The 16,927-nt window shown below is 41.4% G+C and overlaps 1 protein-coding gene across 10 annotated transcripts in view; it reads left to right on the top strand.

The window, feature by feature from the left end:
- The window catches only part of LOC106634675 (uncharacterized), a 77,797-nt gene extending 67,335 nt beyond the window's left edge, over positions 1-10,462 (top strand). For 6 of the 10 annotated variants that reach the window (XR_010111956.1, XR_010111955.1, XR_010111952.1 and 3 more), the window contains 2 exons: positions 9,609-9,758; positions 10,231-10,462. The gene's annotated coding sequence lies outside the window, so the exon portion shown is untranslated. Of the gene's footprint in view, positions 1-9,608; positions 9,759-10,226 lie in introns of all 10 variants that reach the window. The other 4 variants (XR_010111957.1, XR_010111953.1, XR_010111949.1 and 1 more) reach the window with 3 other exon arrangements.
- Positions 10,463-16,927: the final 6,465 nt, after the last annotated feature.

Below are 16,927 nucleotides of genomic sequence, written 5' to 3'. Positions count from 1 at the left end.
CAAGAGATGATGGTGCCTCAGACTAAGGGTTTACCAGATTCTAAATATTTTGAAGGAAGACCTGGCAAGATTTTCTGATGGATGGAACTGGAAGGAAAGAAGTAAAGATGAGTCAACATCTTCAGTCTGAGCAGCCGGAGGGATGACGCTGTCCTTTACTAAGATGGAGAAAGCGGGTGGAGGAACAGGTTGGGAGGTAGGGGATTCAAAATTTGGTTTTGGAATTGTTAAGCCTGAGATGCCTCACAGAGTGGAGCTGTCTAATGGGCTGCTGGATACAGGAATCTAGAGTTCAGGAGGGAAGATGGGGCCATAGATACAAACTTGGAAGTGGGCAGTCCATCAAAAATTAAAGCTATGGATGGGACAAGGTCACCTCACAAGAAAGTATAAGTAGAAAGAAAAAGCAAAAAAGAAATCAGTGACTGGCCTTGGGTCCTCTAACATTTAGTGGTTTGTGGTATGAGAGGAAACCAGCCAAGGGGATGAGGATAACCAGTGAGACAGGAAGAGGACTGAGAGAGAATGGTGTCTTGGGGAACATGGGAAGAAGCTGTTTCAATGAGGGAGTGTCCAATTAGGTCAGATGCTGCTGACAGATCAAGTAGGAGGAAGACTTAAAATTGGTCACTGCATTTACAACATGGAAGTCATTGGTGAGTTTGTAATAGTGGTATTAGTGGAATTGTGAGGATGAAAGATGAAGTAGTTTCAAAACAGAATGGAAAAAGAATAGGTGGAGATAGTGAATATGGAAATTCTTTTAAGGAATTTTATATAAAGAGAAGAAATAAATGGAGGCATTTGCTGGTGGGAGAAATGACCAGTCTCTAAAATGGCTCAATAGCAATGCGACAGCTGGTTTTCAAACAGTGGGTTGTTCTATTTTGAAGCAGGTAGCTACGAAGAACTCTAGGAGCCTCGCCTATGACTCTACGATGGGCTTGCCAAACAGTCTACACGGCATCCCTATCTGTCACAAATCCCTCTAGCATCATTGGATCAGCAGATCGTATGAGCTAGGGCATCTTGTGTGGCAGCTTGGATCTGCTCCAGAGCTCTCTGTTCTGGGCCCCACACAAAACTGACAGCCTCTTAAGTCACTCAACACGTTGGTAGAAGAAGTATTCCCCAATACAGCTTATAGTTCTCCAAAATCCAAAGAGGCTCACTAAGCACTGTATCCCTTTCTCAGCCCTAGTAAGTACAGGGTGTAATAACTTGTTTTATTTTTATTTATTTATTTATTTTGAGATGGAGTCTCACTCTGTCTCCCAGGAGGGAGTACAGTGGCGCGATCTCAGCTCACTGCAACCTCTGCCTCCCGGGTTCAAGTGATTCTCCTGCCTCAGGCTCCTGAGTAGCTGGGACTATAGGCATGTGCCACCATGCCTGGCTAATTTTTTTTTTTGTATTTTTAGTAGACATGGGTTTTCACCATGGTGGCCAGGCTGGTCTCGAACTCCTGACCTCATGATCCGCCTGCCTCGGCCTCCCAAAGTGCTGGGATTACAGGCGTGAGCCGCTGCACCTGGCTAATAACTTGTTCTTTATCTTACCGGGCATGTCCCAACATGCCTTAGACCATTGAACCCCTAAACACTTCACTAGTATGGGAGACATTGCAGGATCCTTTCACAAGAGGGTGCAGCCTGTGGGGTCTGAGAACTGGCTCGGATCTGAAAACTGTGGGTCCATCAACCTTCTTGACAGCTCTTGATTTTTTAAATTGTTATACAAGTCATGCAGTACCCTCATTGGCTGCTTGTCTATCTCACTCATAGGAACACCATGCTCTATTAGCCATCATCAAAAACTCTGTGGACTGAAGTACTCTGGCCTTGCTGGCTGTTATGGTTTATATTCATCTTGACTCTGATGGTTAAGAGCAGACACCTGGTCTTTGTTATTTTGAAATCCTAGCATCTTCATTGACGCTAGGGAGCCCAGTTAAATGGCAGAATCACCTATTCTTACTCTGGCCTACAGTGGACAATCATTACTAAGCTTCCCAAAGATGTTGTCACCCCTACACCGATAGATGTTCTTGCCCCTCACTTATATATTTGAAGGGAATGTCCCTGAACCCTCCCAGGAAGTCCAGGTGTCACATAATAAGTTTGTTCGAACAATCCTATCTCCCTGAGCATTCTGACCCCTTCCTCAATTTTCTGCCAAGGCACTGCAGCCTCTTCCTGTAACTTACTGTAAGGCATTATCATGTCCAAGCCTCAAGGAACCATTCAGAAACAAATTAATACTACCTCCAAGACAGTTCCTGAGTCAGTAGTTCCCTCCCTCTCCTATTTATCATCCTTCCAAACAGTCCCCACTGTGTCCCTCTAGTTCACACTGATACCAAGCCAAGCCCTGCAGCTCTTTCTGAACATAAGGTGTTTTCTTCTGCATCCAGGTCTGTATTTCTCTACCTGGACTACCCTGAGAGCTAACCCCAGTTATTGGTCTGGAAGCAACGAATGAAGGCCGGGGCAGAGCTTGAGGAGGGCAACATCATTTTGTCACAGTCGCCATCAAGAATCTAGTTGCAGGCTGGGCGCTGTGGCTCACGCCTGTAATCCCTGCACTTTGGGAGCCGAGGTGGGTGGATCGCTGGAGCCCAGGAGCTCAAGAGCAGCCTGGGCAACGTGGTGAAAGCCCATTTCTACAAAAAAATGCAAAAATTAGCAGAGTGTGTTGGTGCATGCCTGTGGTCTCAGCTACTCGGGAGGCTGAGATGAGACGATTGCTTGGGCCTGGGAGGTCAAGGCTGCAGTGAGCTGTGATCACACCACTGCACTCCAGCCTGAGTGACACAGCAAGAACCTGTCTGAGGAAAAAAAAATCTTGTTTCACCTAGATCTGAAGAAGAAAACAGAAGCAACATTCGAATTAACATCAGTCAACTGTTGGAATATTTTAGATGAAGTATGAGAAGCCAAGGCATGTACCGTCAGGCTCTGGGCTTCTCCCTGCAAGGTTGGGAAGAAATTTGGAGGAGGCAAAGTGGGAGCAAGTCAGATGGAAGAGACATTATGGGTCAGGTGGGTGAGAACTGTGGGAGGGAGGTTCAGGGTGCTCCATTTAGCAGGTTTTTCATAGTGCCTGTGCAGTCCAGGGCTCTGATTTCTGTAAGCAGAATGATGTCATTCATTCTTTTATTCATCTATTTGTTAAGTCAACATTTATTGAGAGTCTCTTATGCTACTCACTGTGCTGGGTGGTAGGGCTCAAAGATGAATAAAACGCTGTTTCCTTGTTTTTCAGAAATTCATAGTGTAGTGGGAGGTGGACCGAAATGCCATTGACTATTGATTGCCTGACACTGACAGGTGCTGAAATAGAGGAATATACGGGATGCCATGGGAGGCCAGATGAAGTGAAAAACCCACTCTTACTGGTGTGTGTGCACACACAGGAGGAGTTACGCAATGCCTTGTCTGGTTTCCTGTCCTGGCACATTTCCATTGCTTATTTCTAGAGCCACTTGACCGTAATAGCTGGTCAGGGATAATGTAAAGAATCTTCATTTGGCAGCTCTGAGGACTGCCCAGTCAACCTTCCCTTCTGTCCTCAGCACATATACCTAGTTTCTTACTCTGCTTTTGTGACTCATCTCCTCTTGCACCCTAGACATCTTTTCTATTTTTATACCTCTTGCACCCTCGACATCTTTTCTATTTTTATACCTCTTGCACCCTCAAAGATCCCTTGAGACTCTCTTGCCTAAACCTCTTTTAGGCAAATCCTACCTCCTTTTCTCTATACCTGCTTTGAGAGAAGGGGAAAATGTCTTAATATATGTACTAATTAGGCCCCTTGATGGTCTAATTTCAGCCTTACATTGTTTCGTTTTGTGAATGAGCCCCAGGGAAGTTAAGTAATTTGTTCAAATTCACACAACTAGAAAAGACAAAAGCAGGACATTGAATGTAGAGCCAATATTCAGAGTACCTGATTTTAGACCCAGTATTCAAAGCACCGACTGCTGTGGTCTGAATGTGTTCCCTCCAGATTCATGTGTTGAAATCCTAACCCCCAAGTTGATACTATTAGGAGGTGGGACCTTTTCAGATGCGATTGGGTCATGAGTGTGCAGCCCGCATGATTGGGATTAGTGCCCTGTCAAATAGGAGAGACTGCAGAGAGCTAGCTAGCTCCTTTTCACCATGTGAGGGCACAGTGAGACAGCCCTGTCTATGAGGAAGTGGCCCTCACCAGACACTGTTGGCACCTTGACCTTGGACTTCTCAGCCTCTAGAACTGTCAGAAATAAATAAATTTCTGTTGTTTATAAGTGATGGAGTCTAAGATATTTTGTTAATAGCAACCTGAAGGGACTAAGACATTTACCAAAACCTTAAAGGCTCCCAGATGATCACCTCTAAAACACTCAGTCACAACATTTTTCTATTCAAAGTCTCCAGGGAGAAAAGACAAAGCACTACAAAGACTGCCTTGTAGTATTACAATCTCTTCACTTTTTCTATCAAATGTCCTGTTCCCCCTGTGCACCTAGAGACTCACAAGGCACTCAACATCTCTGCCTTGTGAGCCTAGAGGTACATGAGGGGCAGGACCTTTGATAGAAAAAGTACGTGCATGCACACACACAGACATATATATACACACACACACGTATATTTCTGCTTAGTAGATACACCAAACAATTTTCCGAAGTGATTGCACCAGTTTACATTTCCACCAGCAGCATAGGCAGTAATTATCCTCTTCAACATTTGGTATTGTCAGTCTTTTGAATTTTAGCCATTCTGGTGAGTTTGTAATAAAATATCATTGAGGCATTAATTACATTTACCTGATTATTAATGAGAATGAGCACTACTTTAATAAGTATAATATTTTCCATAGGTTTTTTGAAGACATTGTCTCTCAGATTAGAGATGGTCAAGGCCATACAGTTTCTTTTAGCACAGCTTTAGCTACATCAAACGAATTTTGATTTGTCATATTTTCATGATTATTCTGTTCAAAATGTTTTCTAACTTCCCATTGTGATTTCCTCTCTGAATCTATAGGTTTAGTTAGAAGTATGTTTTGAAACTTCCAAACATATGGCTACTTTGTGAATATAGTTTTGTTATTGATTTCTAGCTCAATTCCCCTGTGGTCAGGTAACATACTCTGATTTCAGTTCTTGAAATTTGTTGAGACTTGCTTAATGGCCCAGCATTTTGTAATTTTGGTGTATGAACTAAGTGTGTATTCTGCAGATGTTGGGTGCAGTATTCTATGAAGACCGATTAAGTCAAGTTTACAAATGTATACTCCTGTAAATGTAAACTGATTTTTGTCTTATTATTCTATTAGATCTCAGAGAGAGTAATAAAATTTGAATCTATGCTATTAGTTACATGTAAATTTAGAATTGTTGTATCTTCTTGACAAATCTAATTTTCATCATCATGAGGTCACTTTCTTTGTCTTTAGGAATGCTTTTAACCTTAGTGTCTAGTTTGACATTATTGTTAAATCTTTGAGAATTCTGATATTTTAGTCTTGTGTTTTGTAAGTAGCATATCAAATTCAGTGTTATTCAAGATAACAACCTTTGTCTTTTAATCACTGAATTTAAATATTTACATGTTATGTAATTTCTGATATTTTGGGGTTTAAATCTACCATTTTGCTCAGCTTTTCAATTTGTACTGCTTGTTCTATGTTCCATTTTTTTCATTTCTTGCCTTCATTTGCATTGATTGAAAATTTTTAAAAGTTATTTGAGTCCTATAAATTTTTGTGGTGATTACACCAAATATTGCAATATGTATATCTGACATAAAAATAAAATATCATTTGGTTGTTTTTTCTCTTCTGGGGAATGTATGTACTGTAAAACACTATCACTCTGTCTCTCCTGACTTAATGCTTTTTCAGTGTATTATAATTTTCTATATAATTCTCCACAAGATTTTACTTTTGGTTTTATATAGTCAATATTCATTTGTAGTTATCATGCCTTTCTGCATTTCTGACTTTCTACTTGAAACCTTTTCCTTTTGCCTGAAGACAGATTTATATATATGTAGATAAATAAATTCAAGTCTATTGGGGATGAACTCTCCCAGTTTTGGTTTGTCTGAACATGTCTCTTTTTACTTTCATTCTTGACATATATTTATATCTTGAGAGCAGAATTCAGGGTTGGCAGTAATTTTTTTTCAGCATTTTGGAGCTGTTGTTCCATTGTCTTTTGGCTCAGAATGTTGCTGTTGAGGAATAAGCTGTGAGTCTGATTATTGTTCCATTGATGGCAATCTTTTTCTCTGGTTGTGTTGAAGATAATTTCTTCGTTCATTTTTTTGTTTTTAGCAGTTTTACTATAAAGTGCACCTAGGTTTTCCCTTATTTAACTAGTTTTTGATTTCCTGAATCCATCAATTGATGTATTTAATTAGTTTTAGAAATGATTCAGCTGATTACTCGTAAATTATGTTTCTGTTCCATTATCTCTCTTCGTTTAGTATTTCAGTTAAATATATATCAGAACTTTTCATGGATCTTTTATATCAGTGTCATGATTTGGAAAAAGAGAAGTACAAAATTGAGAATAAATATTCTGAAACCAACTGGCAGAGTAATTTTATGTCCTTTGAATCCAATAAAAATTTGGGCATATATTCAGTGTCTTTTTATTATTTCATTGTTCTAATAATTCATTTAAATTACATTTTACAAAGATATCATTTTATGACATTTTGGATTTTTTTTAAAGTTTGGAAAGTGCTTTACCAGCTTCCTTAACCTTCTTATAATTTTTTTTTTAGCTTTGTCTTTTAGCTTTGTTGTATGGATATTTTCTTCCATACTACAAATTCTCTCTTCATCTGTTTGTAATTAAATGTGAAAGCTATTGTGTTTTAATTGTTATTTTTTTAATTCTAGCATTTTCACTGGCTCTTTTAAAAAATTAGTTTTCAGTTCTCCGCCAAAAGTCTCAAGGTTGACTTTTGTCTCTCTGAGCAAATTAAATATAGTATTATTTGAAGACAATACACTTTTTTTTTTTAAGTTGAAAAACTCTAATTTCTGAGCCTTTGTGATCTATGTCTGTGATTTCTTGGTTTTCATTTGTGTGGTCTTGTCTTGTTTTTCTGTTTTTCTTTTATTGTATTCAGATATTTGTACTTAAAACATTATTTGTAGACATAATTAGAATTCTATAATGATGTTGTCATTCTCCAAAGTGAATTTATATTTACTTCTGCTAGGTACTTGGGGCCTTAGCATTATGGGATCATGTTAATTCAATTCCAGGTACTGTGAACCTGAGTTTCTAGAACCTTCTTTTGGTTTATCATTGTTTTTAGGGTACTGTCCTTCAGTGGCCCATCCAAATGCAAAGAGATTCACCAGAGCTATCCAGGCTTGGTGATGCTGGGCCCCAAAATTGGCCTTAGCTCTGTGAGACAGTTTTTAACCACCTTCCCGCTCAGCCACTTGGCCTCTCAGTCCTGCTTTTAGAAATTGGCATATGCTTCTAGGCACAGTGACTCACACCTGTAACCTCAGCACTTTGGGAGGCTGAGGCGGGTGGATCACTTGAGGTCAGGAGCTCGAGACCAGCCTGGCCAACATGGTGGCTGTCTCTACTAAAAATACAAAAAATTAGCCGGGTGCGGTAGTGCATGCCTATAATCCCAGCTGCTTGGGAGGCTGAGGCAGGAGGGTCACTTGAACCTGGTAGGCAGAGATTACAGTAAGCCGAGATCGTGCCACTGCATTCCAGCCTGGGCAACAGAGTGAGACCTGTCTCAAAAAAAAAAAAAAAAAAAAGAAAAGAAAAGAAAAAAGAAATTGGCATATACCGTATTGGCATATATTGTAGAGAAAATTGCCCTACATGCCGGACTCAACTCCCTTGGTCTCTGTCCTTTACCTGATACTAACCCAGTAATTCTGCACTATCTTGTTAGCTGTCTAGCACACTGGAGTAGATTTTTAAAGTATATTTTGTTTTGCTGATTGTCCTCAGTAGGTGGGATGGTATGAATTACCTAGTTCTCCATTCCTAGAACAGGAAGTCTTATATAATCTAGGTTTAACCAAATATCTCCATTAATGAGTAAGTGATTATGAAAATATTTTTAAAAAGAGGTTGATTCTGGAGATTTCCCTAATAATACAAATTTAATTGAACAACAAGAAAGGGCAGGGCTGACATTTTTCTAGCCCCTTATATAAGTACTTCTTTAGTTACATTACCAGAGAAAGCCATGAACAAAATAATTTGGCCAAAAAATTGTGAAATTATTCAGATAAATGTGATCTTTTAACAATAAATGAGGAAGTAACCATGTTTAATGCTATGAGTAGAGCATTTTGAAAATGGATATTTGGGAAATCTCCAATAGTTATGTATTTTTATTGCCAAAAATGCAATGAATATGCCTCTTTAAAAACTCTCGTATCTACATACTTGGAAATGGAATTTTTAACCTTTTAAAAATGATAAATAAACAGTTCTAGGGGACTTTGAATCAACTTTTTTAAAGTTTGTATTAACAAGTAGTTGACATTAGGGAAGATAAAAATTTACTATCCAATTTTTACTGGAAACTTTAATTGATGGATAGGGTTGAAAAACAAGTATCATACTTTAGTGAGATAAGCAATAAAGTTCTTTTCTTGTTTTAATTAAAGTATTTTGGAAGTATCTTTTCCATGTCTGATAACTATTAAAACCAAGCACCAGGCCAGGCGTGGTGGCTTACGCCTATAATCCCAGCACTTTGGGAGGCTGAGGCGGGCGGATCAAGAGGTCAAGAGGTAGAGACTATCCTGGCCAACATGGTGAAACCCCGTCTCTACTAAAAATACAAAAATTAGCTGGGCGTGGTGGTGCGTGCCTGCAGTCCCAGCTACGCAGGAGGCTGAGGCAGGAGAATTGCTTGAACTTGGGAGGTGGAGGTTGCAGTGAGCCAAGATCACACCACTGCATTCCGGCCTGGCGACAGTGAGACTCTCTCAAAAACAAAAAACAAAAAAAACAAAAACAAAAGAAACCAAGCACCAAAAGAAATGAATGTAAAATCAGACCTTTTATTCATAGAGGTTTAAATAGTGAAGCATATTCAATCACACAGCTCTCATCAAAATATTATTAATGAGAATTTCAAAGGTAAGCGCAAAATAGTTTTTGCATCATTAGTAACATTATAAAAATGTGAAATATTTTATATTTCAACTTTCATCATTTTACTTTTTCTATATATTATATATACTGTGTTTTCTATATGTTAAGTGTACAATGTCTATATTATATATACATATATAAAATTTAAAACTGAATAAAATATATACATTTTAGGAATGCTTACTCAAAAGTTTTTATTGGTTAGTCCCAAAAATTTGGTGACCATTATTTAGGGTTGCCTCTGGAAAGTTGCCTTCTAAGTTTTACCAGTTTGGATAAGTGGTCTCTACCCGCTACCCTCACCCCATTTTCCTCCCACTGAACTCTGTTTATATTGTTCATAGTACTTATCACAAATTATAATTATATATGTATTTGTTTGTTTACTTATTTATTAGATTATGAGCTCCAGGATGGTAAGGGTTATGTTTGTTTCTTTTTTTTTTTTTTTGAGACGGAGTCTCGCTCTGTCGCCCAGGCTGGAGTGCAGTGGCGCAAACTCGGCTCATTGCAAGCTCCGCCTCCCGGGTTCATGACATTCTCCTGCCTCAGCCTCTGGAGTAGCTGGGACTACAGGCGCCCACCATCACGCTTGGCTAATTTTGTATGTATTTTTTAGTAGAGATGGGGTTTCACCGTGTTAGCCAGGATGGTCTCGATCTCCTGACCTCATGATCTTCCTGCCTCGGCCTCCCAAAGTGCTGGGATTACAGGCATGAGCCACCGTGCCAGGCCTACGTTTGTTTCTTTTGCCAACAATACCCAGAGCCTAGAACAGCATCTGGAAATGACTGATCCTTTGATATGTACTGAAGGAATAATTCAACAGATTATATGTTTCAAAGTGAGACAGACATGGTGTGGTAGTCTTCCTCCAGGATGGCACCCAAGGGCTCCACCTCCTGATATTCTTCCATTTGTGTAGTTCCTTCCCACACTAGTAGGATTGGTCTCCACGACCAAAAGAGTACAGCAGAAGTGATGGCATGTTATATATAAGATGGGCTTATAAAAGGCACTGTTGCTTCTAATTTGATTGCTATCTCTCTTTCTTCTATCACTTGCTCTGGAGGAAGCCAGTTGCTATGTCATGAACTGCTCTATGAAGAAGCCTGTTTGTCAAGGATCTGAAGCCTCCTGCCAATAGCTGCATGAACGAGTTTGGAAGATCCAGTTCTACCCTTCAGATGACTGTAGCTTGACGTCAACCTCATGAGAGACCCTGAGACAGAACCACAAAGTGAAGTCCCTCCTGGATCCCTGATGCTACACAACTACGTAATAAATGTTTGCTGTTTTAACTACTTAGTTTGGAGTCATTTGTTACTTGGCAATAGATACATAATACACTTGGGTTTGAATACCATCATTGCCCTTTACTAGGTGTGTACTTGAACATACGACTTCATCTCTTGGAGCCTGTTTTGTTTTCTCAAAATGGTAATAATATTTACTTACAGTGCTCTTGAAGCAGCATCCTGATATTTAGTAACTTCTTAATATATAGCTACCTTCACTTTTATTATATTTATTATTAAGTAAAGTGAATGCTTAAGAACAGAGAGAGCTATAGAGCAGCTATAAAAAGGAAGCCTCTAAACCCCAAAAGAATAGCTACCTTGGGCCATTACGTTTAGGGGCAACTAGCTTTGTGGGCTTTCCTCGATACTAAGAGCCTCATTGTATCACAGGCCATGTGGGGGGTCATAAGTCAGCAAAGGCCAATCAGAATCTATGTACTGTACTGTTTATTTCCATTCTTTTACAGAGAAACCACACTAAAACATATAATACGCATATCTTTGTCTTCCTTAACAATGTGTTTGTGTTAAAGGATGTTTCCACAGTCTAGGAAGTCCTTTTTCTCTGGAACAGTGGTTCTCAAACTTCACCATGAATCAGAATCACGTGGAGGGCTTATGACAGGCGCATTGCCAGGCTCCCACCTCCTGAGTGTTTGATTCAGCAGGTCCATGTCGGAACCTGAGAGTTTGTGTTTTTAACCAATTCCTAAGTGGTGCTGATGTTGCTGGTCTGAAGACCACATTTTGAGGACCACTGCTTTGGAACATCATAGTCTCTGACAAATGAAACCTCATAGTGCTAAAGAATTAAGAGTAGTAGGCCAGGTGTGGTGTCTCATGCCTGTAATCCCAGCACTTTGGGAGACCAAGGCGGGTGGATCACCTGAGGTCAGGAGTTCGAGACAAGCCATGGCCAACATGTTGAAACCCCGTCTCTATTAAAAATGCAAAAAATTAGCCAGGCATGGTGGCGGGTGGCTGTAATCCCAGCTACTTAGGAGGTTGAGGCAGGAGATCACTTGAACCCAGGAGGTGGAGGTTGCCGTGAGCCGAGATCATGCCATTGCACTTCAGCCTGGGCAACAGAGTGAGACTCCGTCTCAAAAAAAAAAAAAAAAAAAAAAGGCTAGCAATGTTTAGGGAAAATGTGGAGTAAAATCAGTCCAAATTCCTTACTGTAATATACGAGGCCCTGCACACTGTAGCCCTACTTTGTCTCACACTGCACTCCTTATATTCACTTTGGCCTTTGTTCTGCTCCTTAAAGACACCAGGCTTATCTCTGATTGTGTGCACTTGCTGCTCCTTCTGCCTGAGCCTCTTCTGTCTTAGATTATGGCTCTCTCTGTGTCATCATCGAAGGCCCAGTGAGGTGTTTTCTACCTGAAGAAGACATTCTCTATGATGCTTCCTGCTCTCCTAGTTTAGTCTGTTCCCATCACCTATCGTGATCTGAAATTGCCTTTTTATTTGCCTGTTGGAAAATTCCAATATAACAGACACCTCATCTCTTAGGTTCTTTGCTGTCTCCAGCACCTGGATCGGGGCCTGGTATGTGGAATGTGCTCAACTAGGTATCTGTTGGTTGCAAACGTGGGTGTCTGGCATGGGACTCTACTTTATAACCTAGTTTTGGAGGGAAATGAAGAACACTGAAAAAGGAACATGGGAGCCTGGGGAATATGGACGCACCCCACATGCCCTCACCTGTGTCACCGCTGCCAGGATTCTGCCAGCTTGCAGTGTGAAGGAAAGGGGTTTGCACTTTTCCTCTCCCTGCAGAATCTTCTACGCCCTTGGTTGCCTCATAAGAAGACAATATGGGGACTTGGGCAATACATTTCACTCTCAGGATTCCAGAAAGTTGCTAAATGGGTTACTTTTTCATCCATCTGGAACAGTTCTAACTTGTGTAAGTGATTCTCTTCAGTCTGGCTTGACTCTGTCAAGTTGTCCCCAGTGACAGCAAGGGAAGGACAGCTGCTTCCCGTGCCTGTTGGTGTCAGGTGGGCTCTGTCTGCAGTTGTTTGCCCCTGGTGCTTCTAGCTGTTTGAGATCCTAGGTTAGGAATGAACCCAATCCATCTTATTGCCAAGGACATGTGGACACTGAGATGAACAAAGAAGCAAACCTGCATACTCAGTTTAAAGTTGTATTTGTTTTTCTCCCAATGGTTTGCTCATTAAAAATTAAGTGCCTATGCCAATGCTGGCTTAGGCAAGGCCTGGACATTCTCTCTGCAGACACTTGCTGGTGGTCTGAGCTGACTCACCCTCACGCCCTCACCTCACATGGTTCTGCCCTTGGCGCCTGGTCTTGGGAGGTTTGCATTCTTGCAGCAATCTCGGGCTGCTACCATGAGCCATAGGCAAAAACAACAGGACTTTCTTTAGGGAATTCAGGAGTGAGTCTCACGGTCTAGCCACTGGCTTTTACTGCATGAGGCTGGGGGAGGGTTTTCCCAAATAAGGAGACCTGAAAGTCCTCTTCGTTGGGGATGCTCTTGACCTGCACAGTGCTAGAGTTGGAAATGTTTATACAAATGCACTTCACATTTTATCTGTTCTTTGGATAGGCCTGTAGAACATTCCAACTACACTCATGTCTTTCGCTTCTGTCCTTTATCCATGTTAAAGCCAGTTAGAGACACCGGTACTTAATTAGTGACTTTGGCATTGCTCACACACCTTGTGCCAGGAATGAACTGAAGATGGATTTGACAAGAAGCAGAGGTTGTGGGCGGGGAGGCTTTGGCAGCTCCCAGAGGAGCTTCCTCGGGGGTTTTGTTAGAATGTCTCATCCTCCTCTAGAGCTTTCCTGTGTTTGTGTGGGAGTTCAGTTCAACAACTTGTTAAGCACCTACTCCATACCAGGCACTAGTCCCAGTTAGGTGCTGGGGATACCAAGACTAATAAATTCTGTCCTTGCCTTCAAGGAGCTCAGAATCTTAACACGAGATGAACCTGTGGTGGTAGCTTCAAGATGGCCACACATTCTCTCTAATCCTTCCCTCGAATTTGGACTGACCCTCTCTCTCACTAGCTTTGACCAATAGAATGTGGTGGAAGAAAAGTGCAACTTCTGAGGTTGGGACTTAAGAGATCTACGGCTTCTGCTTCTGTCACTCCTAAAATGCTGCTTGTAAGGAGCATTTGTCACCCTGTAAGGAGCCTGACTTGTAAGGAGGCCACCATGCTGTGAGGAAGCCCAAGCTAGCCACATGGAGTGAGAGTGTGAGAAGAACCTGAGGCACTGGGCATGTGAGTGAACACTTCATGGACCTAGACTCTAGCTGAATGCAGCTGAGTGAATGAACCTCAGCCAATGCCTTGTGGGGCAGAAGAACTGACCAGCCAAGCCTTGCCTAAATTCTTGATCCATAGAATTGTGAACAAATAAAATGGTTGTCATCTGAACCCAGTAGGTATTGGGGTAGGTTGTGACACAGCTAATAGATCATTCAAACACACACACATATTCTTAGATAATGATAGAGATACACATAGGATGCTACAGGAGCACAGACGAGGGGTCCCAGAGACAGCCTGTGGTGATGATGGGATGGGCATTGAATGCTTTCCAAAGAAGGCTGGCTTGAGTAGCAAACTTCTATAGACCTGGATGTGAACCAGGCTTGAGGGAAAGTGGAGGCTGTCTGGGTACAGGAAAACAGAACAAGAAAACATGGAGGTGATGAATAGCATGGTACATATGTGAGGGCTTTTCAAGCAGGTGAAAGCAGGAAGTAATGGGTAAGTTTGCAGAGGTGTCATCATCATCATCATCATTGGGATAGATGCCATTTATTGAACACTTGATATATGCCAATGTGGATCTAAGGTTTTCTATATGTTAACTCATTTAAATAATTCTAACAGCAAACCTATATTATCATTACCTTTTTACATTAGAAGCAAATGAGGCACAAAGAGATTAAATAACTTGCTCATGGGCACACAGCTGTCAAGCACAGAGTAAGGATTTGAACTCAGGCAAGATCTCGAAGAACTTTCTGTGCCTCTTTGAAGATCTCTGTATTTGCTCTGTAGGGATACGGAGTGACCCAGAGGTTTTAAGTAAGGGAGTGGCATGGTCACATCAAAAGATTCTACTGTTTTGCAATTTTTCCCACTGCAGTTATTTTCATTGTCTGTTGTCTGTTTCTCTATAGTGACTAGCAATGAATCTCTTATAACAAGCAGAGCCTGTGAGCTCATCTTTGAGAGGATGTAAGGAAGGAGGGAGGGGCATGGGTCACGTACAACTCCACAGCTGGTCGTAGGGGTGGAGGGAAGGACAGAACGCCCAGGGAGAAAATGGGTGTGGCGGCCACCAAGAGAGGAAAGCTGGCTGCATCCTTGACCCCAGGGAAGAATGAAGACAACAGCACATGGGAACCAGCCTGTGCTAAACTCTTTGGAGCTGAGGTACTGATGGGATCCTAGGCTTTGCAGACAATCTGCCTTTCTCTCTTTCCTTCTCTCCATGGCCCTTCAGGAGATTAGCATCAAAATATTAAAAACAGCTGTTGAGCTCCTAACAGCAATTAGCAAGGAAGAGAGCATTCCATGGAAATCCAGAAATGTTCTCCTGGCCATGGCTATTGGCTTCTGAAGAAGTCCTTGAGGGCAACTGTGGAGTCGGAGGACCCACATATACCACATCCATCTTCTCTCTGTCGCTTGCTCTGTCTCCATGTCTACGGGCATGGAGCAGACTCAGCGGAGTCTGAATCTCTGTGCAGATTTGTCAGATTCTTGTTCCAGCAGCTTTTCATGCAAGGAGGGAAGCAACAGAGTGTAGAATAAGAAAGAAGTGTGGCTTAGGGCCTAGGAGAACCTAGGAGACCTAGCCTCCAGCTTAGCTTGGCCAATACTTGCTTTGTAGGATATGGGCAAATGTCTGAAGTTCCTAGGTCCCAAGGTCCTCATCTGCAATATGAGGGTGTTGGATGAAGATTAATCTTACCACAAAGCATAAAAATTACAATAGCTGAGGTTTACTACACATGGACTAAAAACCTGACCCTTTGCTAAGGACTTTTTTTACTTTTTTAGTTAATCCTCACAATAACCCAAGTTTAATGAAGCTTACTGAAGCCTTCCCTCATCCAATCCAAAGCTCCCTGTATACATTATCTATTGCTGTGTAACAAATTACTTCAACTGTTCATGGCTTAAAACAATAATAAAATGTATCATCTCATAGTTTCTATGGGCCAGGGATTGTGAAGCAACTTGGCTGGGTGGTTCTGGCTTGACGTCTCTTATGAATCTGCAGGCTACAGTCTTCGGAAGCCTTGACCAGGGTTGGACGATCACTTTCAACATGACAGGTTGGCTCTGGCCATTGGCAAGCTTGGTGCTGGCTATGGGCAAGAGGCTTCATTCATCACCACCTCACCCTAGGACTGTCTGTTAAATTACTTGAGTGTTCTCTCAACGTGGCTGTTCGTTTCCCAAGAATGAGTGACCCAAGAGAGTGATTTGGTAGCTGCAATGTCTTTCATGACCTGTCCTTGGACATAACACCCTCCCATTGCCTTATTCTGCTGCTTCTAGTTTTAAATTTTAACCATGTTTCTGATGACAAGGAATGCTGCAAAAATACTCTAGTTCAACAAAGAGTTATGATCACAAAATAATTTTTATCCATTCTACAGTGTTTCAGAATTGCCAGTTGATTTTTAAACACAAAGTAGATATAGATGCTAATGGTGGCTACATCTTATTGGTTACCTGGGTTAGCCCACTCAACATGAAGAGGAACACACAAGGGGATGAATATCAGGAGGCGAGGATCATTAGTGGCCATCTTTGAAGCTGCCTACCACATCTTCCCCCTAAATTTCTATCATATTACTGTGTTCTATTTTTAATAGTTTTTATCTGAAATCATCTTTTTTTGGTAGAGACCCATTTCCTCCCCATTAGAAGATAAGCTTCCCAAGAGCAGGAATTTCATCCTTTTTATTGCTGTACCCCCAGCACCTGAACAATGCTGGTTGCATAGTTGGTGCTCAATATTTAGCATGAGATAGGTATTACTTTGCCAATTTCAGACACAGAAACCGAGGCTCAGAGAAGTTAATTTGCCTGAAGTCATATAGATATTAAGTGGTGGAGCTGAGAAACCAACTTATGCATAGGGACTGATACCCACAGTCTACTTGGTTGGCCCTCAGCAACTCCAGTGCTGCCATTATGCAAGTGTCTGCACATGAAGAGCAGGACAACATCCAGGAGAAGGGCCAGGAGAATTCCTGGGTAACTGGGAGATACCAGGAGGAAGTGAATGAGTGTCTATATGAATGGATGCATGTGTATGGTTGAGATGGTTGAGTGTGTATATTTGTGTGTATAGCAGACAGAGAGAAAGAGAGGGGGGACAGAGAAAGACAGAGAGAGAGAATGTGTGGATGTGTGGGTAAGGTAGCTGGATCAAAGGGGAGATAATGTACTCTGGACAG

Source organism: Pan paniscus, chromosome 3 (genome assembly GCF_029289425.2).
Source record: "Pan paniscus chromosome 3, NHGRI_mPanPan1-v2.0_pri, whole genome shotgun sequence".
Taxonomy (NCBI): Eukaryota; Metazoa; Chordata; class Mammalia; order Primates; family Hominidae; genus Pan; species Pan paniscus.
This window is presented reverse-complemented; position numbering and strand designations above follow the sequence as displayed.